The 20357-nt window shown below is 37.2% G+C and overlaps 1 long non-coding RNA gene across 2 annotated transcripts; it reads left to right on the top strand.

The window, feature by feature from the left end:
- Positions 1-4147: 4147 nt before the first annotated feature.
- LOC130013684 (uncharacterized) lies at positions 4148-8274 on the top strand. 2 transcript variants are annotated; one of them, XR_008788907.1, is made up of 5 exons: positions 4148-4538; positions 5148-5468; positions 6718-6747; positions 7720-7819; positions 8176-8274. It is a non-coding gene; the product is annotated as an uncharacterized LOC130013684 (long non-coding RNA). The 2 variants fall into 2 exon arrangements; XR_008788906.1 differs by having other exon boundaries at positions 5148-6319.
- The last annotated feature ends 12083 nt before the right edge of the window (positions 8275-20357 follow it).

The raw sequence follows: 20357 nt of genomic DNA, 5'->3' as shown, positions 1-20357 counted from the left end.
AGCTAACTTACGATTTGGCAAATCTAGATCTTCCTCCAGCATGGACCATATGCCCAAGAAAACCCCAGATGACATCCATGCGAAAGTATTCTTCCTGCCCTCCTTCCTTCACAGCAGCCTTGTCCCATACAGAGGCAGGAATATCTGTGTCATCCAGAAGCTGATTATCTTGTGGGGTGGTGTAGGGCAAGAGATGGTTGTATCTTATATGGAAAAAGACAACATCTTCAAAAGAGGCTGCTTCTCTAGCCACCACATCAACAAATCAGGCATGCCTAAGCAGCTCATGTTCGTCTTGCCATGGAAGCTGGTAACAAAGTGTCAACTTCATGTAATGACCCATCTACATAGTCCTTTATAGGTTACAAACCTTGTTAAAATGGGCCTGGATTCTTTGTGTAACTTTATCTAATGGAAAACAGATAAAATGTCAAGTTTACCGTAAACAGTGCCTTGATTTATATCCTGTAGAATTTTGTCTAGTCAGTATAGGATTCATCTCTCGAATAATTGCAGTATTTGCCTGCCTCATATCAATGCAGTCTTACATTGCCATTTGATTTAGGTACGACAACACATGAAGAAATCCAAGGTGTTGGGCCTTTAACTTTTTCAATAAAGTTCTTCTAGTTTGGCTTCGAATTTAGGCCTAAGATTTAACCCTTCTCTTTGCAACTGTTGATCCCACGAGATCAGCGTGTTTCTAGGTACAACACGAGATCGCCGGTAAACGGCGACTTACGACTTTCACAACACGAGAGTCGCCGTAAAGCCACGCGATGAAAAAGTCGCCGAAAATATCAGCGACTTTTTCGTCGCTCTAACTTAACGGCGACTCTCACCTCGGAAGTTGATACTTAGTTACATGCGCAATGACTACATTTTACTTCTTGTATATAAAATCAGAATGGGGGAGGTTTTGGATGAGTAAGGCCTGTCGAGCTATATCAACATTTTCAGTGACACTAGGGCAAATTAAAATTTATGTGTGTTACAGACACTTGTACTTTCAAAACCTGTTTAGTTACACTGGAATTAGATTCAAAATGTACACTTCTTTATCAAGAAGGTTTATGATTATGCATAGCCATACAGTGTGCTATGAGAGAAATTTTGCCAGTACAGCCTGTTACAGCCTACTGTTTTCCATACCACCCGTTCTGCATCTCTGACATCGGGCAACAAACTTGCTTACTGAGCCACTGTGACTCTCCCAAATAACAGAAAATAAAGCACAGGAATATCTGATTACAAACACATAATAATTAAAAAGCAAGCAAATTTCTTTGTCAATTAACAAAACCAAACATAAAGGGCTTTTTAAATAATTTGCACATGTGTTTGCAAAGGGATATGCATCATTATCGTTTTTAGGATGCTTAAATGAAAGATTTAATGTTGGTTGAAATCCAAGGGGGGGAATACTGTCAAATCCTGATGTAAATACCAGTACTTTCTGCAATTCATTCGTTTCTGAAAATAGGAAATGCAAAGTCAAAAAAGTGAAAAATTGACAAACAATTAGCAATTAATTATGAATCCGGATACTGGGTGGGGTGGGATGCACGCCCACCTTTTCTATTGGCATTTATTAAAAATATGCCTTGAATACAATAGAACGGCCTCTCGGGATAAACACTGTTTATGATGTCAATTCTCTATGTGCATTTATTTATCCTCTTTAGGGTTCTCGTAATACTACACTTGCAGAACTATTCTGGGCTGGTCATAAACATAAAATGCACATGTCAAGCTTCAAAGAAGTTTAATACTGCGCTTTTATATACTACCTTTGCTCTTCCTACTGGAAATATGCAGTTATATTGAAATACATGTAATTTTACTATCTATATAACTAAAGGTTTTATATGTGTTGGCGCATTTTTCGATTTTCGATTCCTGCCCTGTCCGCTACTATCCCAGAATGCAGGAAACAGTGTTTGCGATGGTCTAATTTTCAAAATTTCATGGGGTTGATATAAAGTGTGATGCCGCCCGGGCTTGCTTGCTCGACCCGCTAGGCAAATAACATTATTTTATAAAAACAAAAAATGTATATTTGTATATATGGGTACGTTCGGGGTTCTTTCTTTTCTTTCCCATAAAGCAGTTTTACAATACAGGACTAGTTGCTGTTAATTACGAAATTACAATGAACAAGAACACATCGATAATAATATTAACTTTATTGAATTACAAATAAAAATGTTACGCTATGCTGTGTATTTTTGGAATATCACTCCATTTAAAAACTCCGGAATGGATTGATATACATCATGCATATAAACCTCCTGTTTTTTTTCATGCACAAATGTCAGAAGCATAAATATCCATGTCTGATTATAATAATAATTGAGAAAATACAAGAAGTTTATTGCCACATATTTTTGTGATCTGGAATTAAAATTATATAAGTATGATTGTGATGCATTTGCAAACAATTGAAACCCAATTCTTAAAATAGAAACACTAAGCGCGGTTATATGCCAGACAATAGCTATTACAATAAAACGGCCTTTTTAGGTGCTATATCTCTACACCCTGAAAACCCTTAAAACTATAGCCTCTATCTGGTTTTCACAAGACAATTGCTGATGTTCGGACTGAAAGGGCTAACCGCATAATACGCCCACACCACATTAAAGTGCGAGCGTATAAAAATACAGATTAGACGAGACTAACATTAGTAAAAACACAACAAAATAATCTTCTCTTAAAATTATAAATGATTCTTAAGGTAATAATCATTTTCTTCTAAAATTATTAACTATAATTAAGAAATAGTCCCCATAAAATTAAAAATTATACTCTATAAAACAAGTCTTAACAGCAATTATACTAAAGGTAAGAATACAAGGCGAACAACAAACAATCCTCTCCTCTTAAAATTATAAGTAATACAAGACTCAAAGTAAGTCATTACAAATAAACGATACAATCCGCCACTTGAAAAGCAAAATTGTTTATACACTTGTAAAGAAAGTGCCAAATTCTATTGCTGCTGTTACGGTTCCTCGATTCCCTTAACAAAGAACGTAAATAAAATAGGGTTCGCTCCAGCCTAGCGCTAAACCAAAAGAATAAGACAAACAAAAGTTAAAAGTTAATAAATTTTATTACATATATAAAAACAATTAATTTATTATAGGCCTATAGACTATAGACTCTACTGTCTTCAGCAATGTATAATGAAGAAATTAGGCGACAAATTGCATAAATTATAATAAAATAGGCCTAATAGGCCAACAATATTAAGTTAATTTAATATAAGACACTAAATACTACTATAACTATATAGGTCTATTATATGTTAAATAAATGACCCTTTTTTTTTTACCACCCTTCGCCCTTACACTTGCTGCAAGCAAGATTGTATTCCTATAGTTTTTCCCCAAAAGTGCTAAAAAGTAGGGATTATTTCCCCAAAAACGACCAAATTGGGATTTACCCAGTAATTCAAATTGATGAAAATGGGGATTTTCATCAAAAATGATAAAAGCGGGGATTTACCCACTAATTGATGAGAATGGGGATTTTTCCCCAAAAATGATAAAAGTGGGGATTTACCCACTAATTGGTGAGAATGGGGATTTTTCCCCAAAAATGATAAAAGCGGGGATTTACCCACTAATTGATGAGAATGGGGATTTTTCCCCAAAAATGATAAAAGTGGGGATTTACCCACTAATTGGTGAGAATGGGGATTTTTCCCCAAAAATGATAAAAGCGGGGATTTACCCACTAATTGATGAGAATGGGGATTTTTCCCCAAAAATGATAAAAGTGGGGATTTACCCACTAATTGGTGAGAATGGGGATTTTTCCCCAAAGGTAGGTAGGGTGTGGGGTTTTCCCACGAATGATTACGCTGAAAATAACAACCTGTAGTAATAGGCCTATACAAAAAGGCCAGTTCTGGAGGTTAGGAAATCCGGACAAAATATTAAATATAGGACTAGTCTAAAAGAATGATGCTAATCTAATCACTCATAGTGATTGACGAGGGAAACTAGGCCTAAGGCCTAACTTAAAAAAAACACATTCTCCAGCCTACATAAAGGTCTAGAGTTTTCCATCGGCATAATTAGACTGCTATTAACCTACCATCAAAGAATCCATTAGTTTTTCCTAAGGCGAAATGGGCCTTAAAAGTAATAAAGACTTTTACACTAAACGAACTACACCCAGTGGCAGCCAAAGACCGAAGTGCCGAGCCTCAAGACTGTCGTCTGCTAAGATTTAAACGTTCCGCCAATCAGAGGGATTGGAACGCTAGCTCGCGTAAACTAACCAATCAGATTCATTAGAACGAAAGCGCGAGTAACTCGGCCAATGACAGCGTCTGGAACATAAGCGCGTGAAAAATGTCAAACGCAGGAGTTGATGAAAGAAGCTCTGAAGAAACAGCCGATGAATATTTGAAAAATACGAGTAAAATATTAATAGGCAAGCTATCCTGCTGATGTGTCCCCCTCGCCCATGAGGTGGGGCACAATAATACGCATTATTGAAAACTGACAAGCTGAATTAGGAACGGGGTAAAGTAGTTTTCACACGTTAATTTTATGACATTGAACGCACGCGGTTTGCCTCCATTTGACACTTCCGAAAGGCTGGCAATGAATGAACAGCCGATAAACTTTAAATAATTGAAGCTGAATACTGTCATCACTATGACTTTTTGGTAGCATTATATATATATATAATAATGATTTTAATAGTAAAATAATAATTATATATGCTCGTAAACTTATAACAGTGTTGATGCATCTATAACTGAATTGACTATATAGGCTAGGCCTATTTAAATATCTTACGTTACAAAGAAAACAATACTGATTATCCACCTGAGTGGCACATATTACAGGCGATTTAAGCATAATAAGTTAGTAATACTAACATAGACTGAATCAGCACTATGAGCTTTGCCTGCGCGTAACATTGCCCCCTCCCCTGAAAAACATTCGTCCCGAATGAGTAAATTAAACCAAGGCAAAGCTATAGTGTTGAGTACTGCATCGTTTTAACGCGAGTCTGGCAGAATAACCAAAAAAAATTTTGCAAGACTAACGCCTCTACTAGTTTTGCACTTAAAAGTGACATTTGTAACTTAAATATTAAAAAAATATATATGAATTCCATTTCAGATAAGCATGTGACGGCAAACACCGTAAAACCACCTTTAAAGGCGAACTCCTGCGAGCAGGCAAGATAATTAGTGAACAAGGAACAATAATGAATAATATAATAATAGCAGCACTAATTAACAAGAACATACAAGTCGACTTCATTGTACGATCACATTCACAGACAGGAAGCCTTAAATCTCCTGCAATCTTTGACTTATAAAAGACTGTAAGTCAGTAATTCCGTAAAATTGGGCCTCACTGAGCAATTCATAAAGGGATTGATAATTATATGGCAATGACATTTTAGAGGCAGGGGCTCCAACATCCCCTCTTAAAAAGGTGAGAATAAGATCGAAATGCTTTGGTGATCTGTCAATGAAATAATAAAAATGACCATCCTTCTTATCTGCCTTGATAGGGGCGTCCTCCTTTACCAAGTGATAGAAGAGAGTTTCCTGATGGGACTTCAACGTTGCCATAGAAGTTTTAAATACAGTCCCCCCCACGTCCAAAATAACAGTTTTGCCTTTATTAGCTGCCATCTTCTCTAGCTGATGATTAGCTTTTAACACACAACTGGATTCTGTCGAAGCATTATTATTAGATGATTTGGGTACCTCTTGTGGTGCCGAACTATCCCGCAGACTTGGAATGGATGCCGACGACACGTCAGACAGGGCCGACGACGAAGAAGATGAGGATGAAGAGGAAACAGTTCTCAACCGCTTACGGTTTATGCGGATAGGAGAAACAAAAAGTGGTTTGGGAACAATAGTACTGGGATTCTCAGAGGTTTTCGGAGGTACCACTTCAGGCACAGCCGCAGCTCTGGCCTCGCGTCTCTCTGACTCTGATCTGGCTTGACGCCTAATAGATTTAACATCACTCCTCATGTTCTTCACAAAATCTTGGTATTCTGCCTTTTCCTTAACACCGTACCGCATGTTGGCTCTTTTCACCCTCTCCATGGTGGCACGTGGGCATCCAGGGTGTTTTATATCAGGACGGTTGGTCACATTCTTGCATTGGCTACATTTGTACCCAAAGCCGGAATGGCTACTGATAATGTGTCTTTCGCAATGGCTGATCCGTAGATATTCTCGGTTATCATTGCAAATACCACAATTAAAACGTGTGATCTGAAATACATAATGAAGATGACCGTTATTCAAAAAGTGATTGTTACAAAGGTTTGTTTGTTTGCTTTTGTTTATTACTATTATTATTTAGTGTTTATATCCCAAATGATTAGAATTGCCCACATATGGTTTTAACAAATTGTGATGGATGACCTTAGGTACGGAAGTCACAGACTTTCGAATTTTATACAGTACGTCATTGATTGGTTTTAACACAACGCAAGGACCCTCCCATGCAGGGCTTAATTTATTGCCTGCATCTTTACATCGGGCATTATAAATCCACACACGGTCTCCCTCCTTATATTTATTAACCAGAATATTACGGTCATGGTTCCGTTTCATATTATCCGCTGATATCTTTAATCTTTTACGTGCGAATTCATGAATTGTTTTTAATCTTTCTGCCAACTGATATGCATATTCTGACTTGTTTTGATTTACTTCAGGTGGAACTCTACCAAGAACCAGATCGACAGGTAAGTTTATTTTACGTCCGAAGACCATATGATTTGGACTAATGCCAGTAGACTCGTGTTCCGCAGAACGATAGGCAGTTAATAACAAATTTAAGTGGCTATCCCAGTTTTTTTTGTTTTCTGCAATGAAACAAGATATCATGTTTTCAATCGTACGGTTTGCCCTCTCAATCATCCCATCTGATTGGGGTCTGTAGGCAGTAGTACGTGTTTTCGTAATACCTAATATGGTGCACATTTCCTTAAACACTTGTGACTCAAAATTTGACCCCTGATCGGAGTGGAGCTCCATAGGCACTCCGAAAATACTGACCACCCGATCTATAAATTTATTGGCTACAGTGTGCGCTTTTTGGTCCTTCATCGGTACTGCATCGACCCACTTAGTGAAATAGTCTGCCATTACTAAAATATACTTGTTTCCGTTTTCAGTCACCGGTAATGGTCCAATGACGTCTAGTGCCCAACGCTCCATTGGAATACCCACATTATATTTTTTTAATGGGGCCTTAGCAGTTTTAGCCTTGGATTTTCGAGCAGAACAATAATCACATGCTTTAATCCAATGCTTGATGTCAATTCCCATATTATTCCAAATAAATCTCTCTTTTATTTTTGATAGAGTTTTCTTTCTGCCCAAATGTGCTCCACAAACCCCATTGTGCAGGTTTTCAAGGACTAATTTCCTAAGACAATCTGGCAAAATTATCTGAAAATGGGGTTGTCTCCCTTTATCTGGTTCCCACTCATAACAAAGAATATTATCCTTGAATACCAAAGAATCAAAGCGCATCCAGTAATATTTCAAGCTCTCACTTTCTAGTGAAATATCAGCCCAAGGCGGTCTTTTATTTTGCTTAACCCACAAACTGACTATTTGAATAATTGGGTCTTTTTCTTGAAAATTGATAATATTTTGACCCGCTGGCTCTAGTAATTGCGACATATCTAATTGTACATCTTTACTTTCAGGGCGAACATTGAGAGGATTCTTATTTAAGGCACATTGGCTTTCCGCAGCATTAGACAGGGCATTAACAGACACATCACAGGGTGAAATTTGATTATCAGGGTTAGCATCATGGGTATAATTTTGCTCAGCTCGAGTACAGTGCCCACATTGTTTGATACATGGCCTCCTGGAAAGCGAATCTGCATTATTATGGACACGCCCTGCACGATACTCCGTTTTGAAATGATATGATGATAAAAACTCGAACCATCTAGCCAACTGACCCTCAGGATTTTTGAAATTTATTAGCCAGGTCAGAGCTCCGTGATCTGTGCGCACTCTGAAAAACTGCCCATACAAATAATGGTGAAATTGTTTTATTGATAGCACAATTGCCAATAGCTCTCTTCTAGTCACACAATATTTGCGTTCTGTTCTACTGAATGCCTTGCTATAATATGAAATAACTTTTTCAGTGCCACATTGAATCTGAGATAAAACAGCCCCAGCCCCAAAATTTGAAGCATCAGAATCGATAATGAACAAGCCCTCTGGCTGTGGAAATGACAGAATAGGTGGACTGGTAAGTGCATCTTTTAAATTATTAAATGCTTTCTGACTTTCATCCCCCCAAACAAATTTCTGGGTTTTCTCAGTGAGTTTATGCAATGGTTTTGCTATGTCTGCAAATTTTGATACAAATTTTCTATAATACGAACATAGCCCCAAAAATGATCTAACTTCTTTCACAGAAGTAGGAATGGGCCAGTTTTGAACTGCAAGAGTTTTCTCAGGATCAGTGGCTATGCCATGTTCACTGACCACATGACCCAGAAAAGACACCTCTTTCTTAAACATTGCACATTTATTGGGATTCATTTTTAAATTAGCTTCTTTTAACCTTTGAAACACTAGGTTTAAATTTTCCACATGTTCATCGAATGTTTTCGCAAAAACAATAATGTCATCGAGATAGACCATGCAAATTTTCCATGTTAATTTAGATAAAACTCTATCCATGAGACGAACAAAAGTGCTTGCTGCATTACACAATCCCATCGCCATGCGATTGAAATGATATAAACCACCGCCTTGAATTGCGAAGGCCGTTTTCGGTCGGTCTTTCTCCGCTATTTTTAACTGCCAATACCCTGAACGCAAATCAATGGTGGAAAATATAGAATTTCCAGATAGAGCGTCAAGTGTTGTATCTATTCTAGGTATTGGATGGCTACATTTCACAGTCACCTCATTCAAACGACGGAAATCCAAACAGAAACGCAGACTATTGTCTTTCTTTTTGACTAATACTACACAACTACTCCATGGACTACATGAGGGCTCAATTATTCCCTTACTAATCATATCCTCTAGCTCTTTTTCAACCTCCTCGACCTTAGCTATGGGGATCCTACGGGGATGCTGTTTAATTGGGGGATTAAGTCCTGTATCAATTTCATGTTCAACTAAATCAGTCAAGCCTAGATCACCTGACGACTTTGAGAACACATCTTTATATTTTATTAATAAATTTTTCAGGGCAAGCCTTTGGCTTTCCTCGAGATCAACGGAAGACTTATTGTACAATTCCAACAGGTGCTCAGGTATGTCATTATTTTCGGATAAACTCGATTTATCTGCTAATATTTCATTTACACTGCAATCAATCGGACAATCCATACATGTATCAATGACCTCCATGGTCGCCACAATTGAATTTTTATAAATCTTATGTTCAGCCTCATTTACATTAAGTAAACGGATTGGGACAGTCCCGCACTTTGGGTTTACTATGCTTTTAGCCATTAAAATATCATGTTTTTGCGTAAAATTCTCAGTAGGTTCAATGATTGTGGTCCTCTCATGAGGTATAGGATCTATCACCCTACCCATAATCATAATCTCACTATTGGGAGGAATCACTATATCTTCTGCCACAGAGACCCTGCAACAACATTGATTATCTCCCTTTTGATATCTATAACATGGCACTTCATCCCCCTTTATTGATAAACAATTTTTCATAATTAAAATATCTATGTTATGCTTTGTCAAGAAATCGATTCCGATAATACCAAAATTGGTAATTTTTGCGATAAGAAATTCATGTTTAAAACTATGTGCACCAATAATCACATTTGCAGTACATTTCCCTAAGAACGGTTCTCTTTCCCCCGTAGCAGTGATTAGGTTTAGTTGTACTGGTTCAATATGTACTTCACACATAGTTTTTAGCTTTTGTATGGATTTTTCACAAAGTATGCTAATGTTTGCCCCTGTATCCACTAACAATGGGGCATCTAGGTTTTCCACTTTGGCATGTACAAACAAGCCATTATGGTCATTTGAAATACTACTTATCACTATATCATTTGATTTATTATTAAGTGAGTCATCTATGTCACCCGTTGAACTTTGACTCGCAAGTCCAACGACATTTAGTTTCCCGACCTACTTGAATTATTGCGTTGGTCCTGGGACTTTTGAGGTGACTGAGGTCTTTCCCAGTTCCTCTTTTGATCTTGTGGGCGGTGGGGTTCACCGGAGTTACCTCCCCTTATTTCCCAATTATTTTCTCTCCTTTGATCCCGTGGCACATAACTATTGCCTCTGTTGTTATCAGTGCCTGTCTGGTATTGCTTATTATAATTGTTACTGCTACTACTGCCCCCATTCCAAACATTTCTTTGCCTAGGCGGCTGGTAATATGATTTATTATTACTTAAGGTTTGAACCAGCTGTCTGGTCGTATTATCTAGCGTATTGATTGATCTATTTAGTGTTCTGATATCTATCTCACTATATTTTTCAGGCACTGATTGGCTTTGAGAGTGACACCCAGAAACGGGCTCCGGACTGATTTGATGCACAGAACGTCCTCGTTGCCTGTCAGCGAGTCTATGCGCTTCTAACCGAATGGCATGTGTTTCAGCCTCATTAATATCTTTTGGACGTAGTTCTCGTATTCTCAACCTCATGTCTGAGTCTTGGATGGAATCAACGAAATGATCGAGAGCCAAGATGTTAGTGAGCGAAGAATCAGCTGTAGGATAAGCCTGCCGTGTTAATTTACGAACGGCCTGGGCCAATTCAGGCAGAGTTTCAGACTTTCCTCTACAACGAGTTTGTAGTCTGGCTCGATACATTTCTGACCGTTCAAGTGAGCCGAATCTAATACTGAGAGTCCTAACAAGAGTATTGAAGTCTTTTCTTTCCAGAGGACCGAGTTCGGTCAAAATAGCTCTGGCATTACCAGTTAAGCTGCTGGCTAAATACAAGGATTTTTCATTATAACTCCACCTATTTATGCTTGAAACAATTTCAAACTGCGAAAGGTACTCCTCAAAATCTTCTAAGCCATCATATTGATGGGGCCTCATTTTAACAGAATGATTATTTTCATGAGTTCTACTATTAAAACGTGGATAACTCAAATGATTATCATTTTGGTTTGATTGCGTAATGGGAGAACTACTTTGAAAATCACCCTCAGGAAATACATCCCTAACTATGCCATTCGGTTCAAGTCTAGCACTTTTACGAAACCCATTTAGTTCACAAGACAAAGCATTGAAATCCTTCTTAATAACATTTATTTCTTGTTTCATTTCAACCAACCCTTTATGGTTCTCGCTTCTTAGATATTCCAATTGTTGGCTGATTTGATCTAAGATTGTGCTGTTATTTATCAAACTACTGGGACGGTCACTTTCGACAGACTGAAGTGATTCATTTAAATTTTGGGATAAATTCTCCCTTTGTACACTTTCATTCTGGCCCTCACTAGTTGGGTTTGCTACAGCACTATTTTTATTATTAATGATAACTTCTGTATCATCCAAAGTTGCCATTTTGAAGGATCCTGATTATTCAGGGATTTGTTTTTTTTTTTTTTTTTTCCTTGGTTTTTGTTTAACTATATCACAATAAACTGAAACGTTTTTCTTTATTTCAGGTGCGTTTGATTATATTTTTTAATTATGATTTAACTATTGACTTATTCTTTTGGCACACTAGTACTGGAGTTTGTAATAATATTAAGGGAATTTTGTGGTCTGATCCCACTTCTGACACCAATGTTACGGTTCCTCGATTCCCTTAACAAAGAACGTAAATAAAATAGGGTTCGCTCCAGCCTAGCGCTAAACCAAAAGAATAAGACAAACAAAAGTTAAAAGTTAATAAATTTTATTACATATATAAAAACAATTAATTTATTATAGGCCTATAGACTATAGACTCTACTGTCTTCAGCAATGTATAATGAAGAAATTAGGCGACAAATTGCATAAATTATAATAAAATAGGCCTAATAGGCCAACAATATTAAGTTAATTTAATATAAGACACTAAATACTACTATAACTATATAGGTCTATTATATGTTAAATAAATGACCCTTTTTTTTTACCACCCTTCGCCCTTACACTTGCTGCAAGCAAGATTGTATTCCTATAGTTTTTCCCCAAAAGTGCTAAAAAGTAGGGATTATTTCCCCAAAAACGACCAAATTGGGATTTACCCAGTAATTCAAATTGATGAAAATGGGGATTTTCATCAAAAATGATAAAAGCGGGGATTTACCCACTAATTGATGAGAATGGGGATTTTTCCCCAAAAATGATAAAAGTGGGGATTTACCCACTAATTGGTGAGAATGGGGATTTTTCCCAAAAAATGATAAAAGCGGGGATTTACCCACTAATTGATGAGAATGGGGATTTTTCCCCAAAAATGATAAAAGTGGGGATTTACCCACTAATTGGTGAGAATGGGGATTTTTCCCCAAAAATGATAAAAGCGGGGATTTACCCACTAATTGATGAGAATGGGGATTTTTCCCCAAAAATGATAAAAGTGGGGATTTACCCACTAATTGGTGAGAATGGGGATTTTTCCCCAAAGGTAGGTAGGGTGTGGGGTTTTCCCACGAATGATTACGCTGAAAATAACAACCTGTAGTAATAGGCCTATACAAAAAGGCCAGTTCTGGAGGTTAGGAAATCCGGACAAAATATTAAATATAGGACTAGTCTAAAAGAATGATGCTAATCTAATCACTCATAGTGATTGACGAGGGAAACTAGGCCTAAGGCCTAACTTAAAAAAAACACATTCTCCAGCCTACATAAAGGTCTAGAGTTTTCCATCGGCATAATTAGACTGCTATTAACCTACCATCAAAGAATCCATTAGTTTTTCCTAAGGCGAAATGGGCCTTAAAAGTAATAAAGACTTTTACACTAAACGAACTACACCCAGTGGCAGCCAAAGACCGAAGTGCCGAGCCTCAAGACTGTCGTCTGCTAAGATTTAAACGTTCCGCCAATCAGAGGGATTGGAACGCTAGCTCGCGTAAACTAACCAATCAGATTCATTAGAACGAAAGCGCGAGTAACTCGGCCAATGACAGCGTCTGGAACATAAGCGCGTGAAAAATGTCAAACGCAGGAGTTGATGAAAGAAGCTCTGAAGAAACAGCCGATGAATATTTGAAAAATACGAGTAAAATATTAATAGGCAAGCTATCCTGCTGATGTGTCCCCCTCGCCCATGAGGTGGGGCACAATAATACGCATTATTGAAAACTGACAAGCTGAATTAGGAACGGGGTAAAGTAGTTTTCACACGTTAATTTTATGACATTGAACGCACGCGGTTTGCCTCCATTTGACACTTCCGAAAGGCTGGCAATGAATGAACAGCCGATAAACTTTAAATAATTGAAGCTGGATACTGTCATCACTATGACTTTTTGGTAGCATTATATATATATATAATAATGATTTTAATAGTAAAATAATAATTATATATGCTCGTAAACTTATAACAGTGTTGATGCATCTATAACTGAATTGACTATATAGGCTAGGCCTATTTAAATATCTTACGTTACAAAGAAAACAATACTGATTATCCACCTGAGTGGCACATATTACAGGCGATTTAAGCATAATAAGTTAGTAATACTAACATAGACTGAATCAGCACTATGAGCTTTGCCTGCGCGTAACACTGCCATCATTCGGTCTTTGAAGACATCAAAGTCTTCTATCACGGGAATAGTTAGGGTGTTGCTACATGTGTTGGCGAATGGTAGAGTATCTTCCTCCCCTTCAGGGTGGTGGAACTGTAACGTCAAATTTGGCTCAAATCCAAGGGGTGGAATTTCTTCGAAGGCAGTAATAAAAACCAATAATTTCTTTATGCCATCCTCTATTCCTAAAAAAACCAAAACGGTTGCTATGCAAGAAACGCTCACATTTTGCAAGAGCTGGGCGGAAAAAATGGAAAATCGATAGGGCCAATCTTTTCACTTTCTCAATGCAATTGATGTTTAATAAACATATATGTGAACTTTAATCAAAATCGTATAAACATTGTTAATTGAAGAAAATCCACAAGCTATGTAGGTGATTTTCGTACAATCAGGGGCAATAATACAGGAAGTTACTTTCGAATATGTGCCAAAATCGAACCCCATCCTAAATCTTTGATACACAATCGATTGTATTTGATAACTGACAACGGCTTCTTTACGGTTTCCTGACTGCCGCCTTTTGTGGTTCTGGTAATTTTGTCCATGCCTGGATTAGAATTGATTGATAACACATGGACAATTTTCTTGTCCTGCCATACAGTGGCAACAAAATTTCCGCTCTGCATAACTTTCGTTTCACCCTTTTTAAATTTTGTTGTCAAGTTTGACATTGGGTAATTTTTTCTGTTTGAGCGAATTGTTCCGCAGCAGGTTTCTTTATTATAAAGGTCTACTGCTAATGGTACGCCCAAGAAAAAATTGTCTAAGTATACATGCCTGTAACGGTCATGCATAAATCTGGTTAGGTCCATAACCACTCTATGTCCTAAATTCTTTTCTGGGTTACCTTCATTTTTTCCTGTGTACACTTGAAATGAATGAACATAACCGGTGTCTGCACTGGCAGCCATCCACACATGTTTCAAACATGTTTATAATCGGATGAACTTTATATAGTCGGTCATAGTTTTCTCCTCCAACAGCCGGCTGATTTTCAGAATTATTTATGTGCAGGTACCTCAAAATCTGGAAATACCTATTCCTGGACATAGATTTTCTTATGTAGTCATTCTGTAGACAGGAATCACTACTCCAATACATTTTTAGGCTTGGAATGACAATGATTCCCATCAACATTGTGATACCAACAGATGTCTTCATTTCTGAAACACTTGTAGCATTCCACTTGTCATTGTGTCCCTTTTGATCGGCATACAAATTTGTTTCTATGACAAGTTTTTCCCAAAACTCCAGCCTAACTTGTCCAAAAAAAGGTGATGGCAAGACCTCTCCTTTGATTTCTGGCAAGTTTGTGGGCCCAAAATGTCCTTCAAATTCTTGAACAATAACATTGTTAGTGTTTCTGTCCTCCAGAGTACTGTTTAAGACATCCTTCATCACATGGGAGAAGTCATGCATGTCCACATCTTCATCCCAGATGGCCCTGTCAGTTTGTTCTACTGGATCACCGAAGAAGTTTTCTATCAGTTCACTTATTTTGATCACATCTAAGGATACCAGATCCTCAACTCGACTGGAGCATCTTTTGATGTCGTTGAATGCATCAAAGTGATAAGGCCAAGTGATAAGTGCTTCATCCAAGGCCCTGTCAGTAACTTGCCAATGACAGCAAGGACTTTGAGCTCCAGGAACGTGTTCAGGTTTTGAAAGTCCTCAATAAGAAATGTCTTCAGATTGGAGGTGTGGAGACAGTAACCAGTTACATATTTCTCTATCAATGCAAAGTGGATGACATATACAGCTGCCAGTTTGAAGAGAACATGGAGTCGGTTTCCCTGGTACCAAATAATAAGCGACTGTGACATTGTGATCCGTTAAAAACATGCGAAATCCATGAGGGTCCCCTTTACTGTTGTTGTACCTCATTTTATTTATGGCGAGAATGACGCGTTCTGCTAAGCAACTACTTCCAAAAAGTTTTGCTTTGATGTTCATGGATTTCTCCCAGCTAAGCCGATAACTTCGAGCCTTTGTTGCAATACTGTCCAAAGGATGTAAGTGACAGTTTACCTCCAATAATGTTATGCCCAATGTTTCATTTACAATTCGAATACAAGCATAGTTCACGGCTGCACAATCACTAATAACGCAAGAGACGTTCTTTACCAAGTGCTCCTTCACGTCGCTCCAGTTTGAATCTGTATGAAATTGTGTGTATACTTGAGCTAAATGTTCAGTTGTGGTAACAATATGTGTGGCATAATCTTGGGCTGTTTCTCCTGCAAACTGCTCCAAGGCCAACACAAGGCACCTGTCAGTAGTTGTAGTGTGTATAGCGTTTACATGAGTACCCTCCTGGGTGGTGGCGTCAAACCCTAACGTTACATTGGGAGTAGCAAGAATATTTCAGTCCTGTCCCTTTCAGTTTGACAGTTCTCCCATAGTAGATCTGTGTCTCATCATCATACCAACAATGACAAATATCCCTACCCAAGAACTTTCCATCAATAATGTCACTCAATTGATCTAACTTATTTTGGTCAATGTCTGGAAACTCATTGCCAAGAGTTGAGACTCCCTTTACACTTTTCAGTGTCTTTTCAACTCCAACATACTTTTCTGCTGTCTTTTCTGAGCTGTTCGCTTGGACAGTTCAGCTACAAAATATCTACAAATTCTCTCCTCTTTTTGACTCGCTGTTTTCGCACATAGGACACAGCAAACTTCACTAATTTATTATGTATATTTTTGTCATACCTAAGTGTAAGCTTGTGTACATGAAATAGAATCATGTAAAGTAGTATCAGTATTTGAGTCTGTATTAGTTTTAGTATTACTATCAGACAATTGTGTGGAGAAAGATACTTCCTTAGTTGTTGATTTGTTAGTGGTTTTAACATCAAGATAGGCTTGAACTTTAGTACACATTTGGGCTAATGTAATGTCGGCATGGCCAGATAATATTAATGATTGTTGACAGTCTTGTGGTAATGCAGATAAATACTAATGTTTGACCTGAGTGTCATTGATATTTAGTTGAGCAGCTAACTTTTGTAGCTGTTCAGCATTCTCTAATGGCGAGATTGCATTATCATAGACATAATTTGTATAGGAATTATATATGCCAAATTCAGAAAGATTTTCGCCAAATTGATTTAGAAATTGATTTCTCAAATCTCGAAGTGACCAAAAGTTTTTGCCTTCTATCAATAAACGTGCAGAACCTTTAAGGGTTTGACGAAACAAAGTAACTAATCTATTAATATCAACAACAGTAATATTAGGCTCTTTATCAATATTATTGTATTCTAAATAATCATCAAACGATAAAAAATGTAATAAGGATTTATCTCGAGATGAAGAAGAACCTTCAAAAAGTTTGATACCAAGGTTACAGTACGGAAATTTTGTGGTTCAGCCATAGCAAATTTTTCATTTTTTTTTCTCTAAGGATTAACCTTATACTATATGCTGATTACTTATGCTTCAACGTAATGGTAACACTAACTTAATAACAAAACTATCAATTATAGACAGGACTAAGACTCGAGTCTATTTGAATATTAAAAATTGAAAGAAATTTTTTTTTAACTACCGGTACCTTAACTTATCAAAAATTAATTCACTCATGCTTTCTTTCGATGTATAGCCTATGGTTATTAAATATTTACTGCTGGGACGACTTGAAAACCATTTATTTCCACCAAAAAAGACGAATGTAGTAACGATAACTTCCTCCGACGACTTCTACCAGAAGTAGTCATGGGCGCTGCCATTTTGTATCCTCCATGTGATTTTCTTCTTGACCCTGGATGGTCCTTGTCCATGGGTGGTCCAATTTATTTTTCTTTTCCACCAATTTTCTTCTAATGTTATTTTCTAATATACTGTTGTCTGGCATTAGTGTACTGTAGTTAAAAAAAAACTCACGTACTGCTGAATTGGTTTACCATGCACTTTTCGAACACCCACATGACTTCATGAATAGGAGTAGTACTAGGACACTGCTACGTAGTCTTTCAATAAAAAAAAAATTCTTCTTAATTCTGCATTAATTCGGCATGTCCACCATGTTGTGTTGGGATCTCTATCTTGATATGCCTTCTTACTATAGACTAGCACATGGATGGACAGTTACTCACATCCCAAACCCCCTATATATCAAAACGTAACATCTCCGATACGACCACGCTTCGAAGAGCCCGACTACAGAAGAAGTATCTTCCTCTGCACTAGCACCAATGTCTTCAGTTACCAAATTTAATGAAGTGAAACAAAATTTAGAGTCATCTAAGTTGATCCTTTCTGCATCTTTTCACCTACATCTCAAATTATCCCACTTACTGTGCAGATCTTCAATAAACTTTTGAATTTCACTTGGGTGTACATTGTTGGCTAACTTTTTTATCCAACCAGTCCAAAGTTGTATGATTTTTTTTATCCTTTCCTTCTCACAAACCTATCTATACAGGGATAAGACCACACCATTAGTTAGATCCAGAACTGCAGGGAACTCACAACTTTTTAAATTTAATAAAGTAATGCTAACAGCATCAGCAAACTTTTCTATGTAATCTTTGGGGTTTTTTTTTCTTTTTAATTTATCTTTTCCTCACCTTTTATCTATTATCCACCTTTGTACATTCCTCAATAGCGGCAGATGTAAATCCCAAAAATTATGATTCCGTATTGCTATCCATATCCAATAGATATTTTGCCGTAATAAGTAAGAATGTAACGGTTCAAAAATTCTTGAACCGGTAAACTGGTTGTTAAAACCCCAACCGTAACCGGTTAACCCATAAAATTTTCTATCAAAATATTTGTTGCACCAAAATAAGACTTGATAATATATTCTTAAATTATTAGTATTACAGCTTTTAAGTTAACATTGGCAGTCAGTAGAAATTCCATTCATTCATTCTTGATGTTTCATTTCTCCATCTTGCACGCTGACAGGTCACATAGGCCCTATAGATAGACCAGTTGAATCATTGAATTGAAATCATGTTTTTTGGGGTTTTTTTTAAAAAAAGCTTCACTAATACTTCATAAGATTAGTTATGAAATCAGTATTTGAAATCATATTCAACGTCAACTAATTCCAAATAATTTACTACACACATTTCTATCAGTGACCTGTATGTCAACTTTGAGCCCATCGGCACAGCATCCTGCACTTGAGTGATAATATAAACAATTTTACTATTATATCCTCTCTATTTTAATATTATTTCATCACATCAAACTTGTTTCATTTCCAGACTTTGTTTATGGAGTGATGACCTTAATACTGTAAAACAATTAATTTGTCAATCAATTAAGATTTAATGATCGACAGCGAGTGCTAATAAGGTATACATTACAAATGTCAAAACCTGAGCGGGGAATTTAAAGTCGTTAACTTCCCGAGACTTATTACAAATGACAAGTGCTATTTGAAATATTTATGGGGTCTTAGTGAAAGAAAACAATGTTGTGGCTGTCATTCCTGGGTTTGAAGGTCAGGTATCATATGAAAACGAATACCGAATTAATCGAATTATGTAAGGGAAAAGATAAATCATGGATTAATCGAAACGCGCCCTTTTCTTGTTTGGGAATAACGCCTAATGGGGAACAAATTAAATTTGGGAAAGAAGGGACAAGGAATGGACCCATAACTCGATTATGTAGCAACTCATGATTTATTTTCTGAAATAATATATCGTAATTCTGAGAACAAGAAGAATGATTTCTTGCTACAGAAAGATTTTTTGTGCCTGTATATGGAATACGAAATCCATTGGTGAAACCATCTACCAAAAAGGCACGCTCCCCTGGGTTATAGCCTTCTAGGGCAGAAAAAAGTATAATGGGATTAATTGGGGTGGGCACTTTTGCTGGCGGAGGCACTGCCTTTCCGAAAGGAATACTGAGTATTAGACGGATTAATATACGTTGTAGCCCTAGGTTGGTTTGTGGGAACTGGCATAGCATGGGATGGAGGCATAGGGTAAGATGGAGGCGCAGTCGGAAATTGAGGCCGCAGCGGAGATGGCATAAGAGGATTAATCCGTGTATTCGACAACGACAAACGTTTACTAAAACATGACATCATAGGATGTTTATGCAGACATAATCTGCACACATGCGGGTATTTACAGAGTGGACGGTTACACCCCTTGGCTGAATTGAAATAATAACATACTAAATTTTGACCCCGTGCAGTGGTAGAACCTTTAGCTTCCACTGGGACATTGTTTTTTTGTGGCGTACACAGTGGAAGCCTTCAGCCACAATTCGGAATGCATCTGATTCCAGGGCAGGTGGTATGTAGCACAGAGCGTACGAAATTGATGGTCTTAAAATTGATACGCTCTCACGCCAAATGACGAATATAAATCCATAACTGACTGCAAATATGTCAACAAACCAGATATCAATTGTGGAAATTTTTGACAGTCAATGTCCATAAAAATTAAAAAGGCTCTACGCCATTGTTCAAAATTGATCGATTTTACCTTGGGGGATGATGAGATCTGAAAGGTTGAACTATCATCCCCTTCAGAAATATATAATGAAAGTGTACTGGAATTCAATCCAGGTAACAATAAAGAAAAATCAATAAATTTATCTAACCAAATATCGGCCTTAATTTTATCCGACACATGGCTG

The sequence above is a fragment of the Patella vulgata genome, chromosome 7 (genome assembly GCF_932274485.2).
Source record: "Patella vulgata chromosome 7, xgPatVulg1.2, whole genome shotgun sequence".
NCBI lineage: Eukaryota > Metazoa > Mollusca > Gastropoda > Patellidae > Patella > Patella vulgata.
Note: the sequence above shows the minus strand (reverse complement) of the source record. Positions and strands in the feature narration are given on the sequence as shown.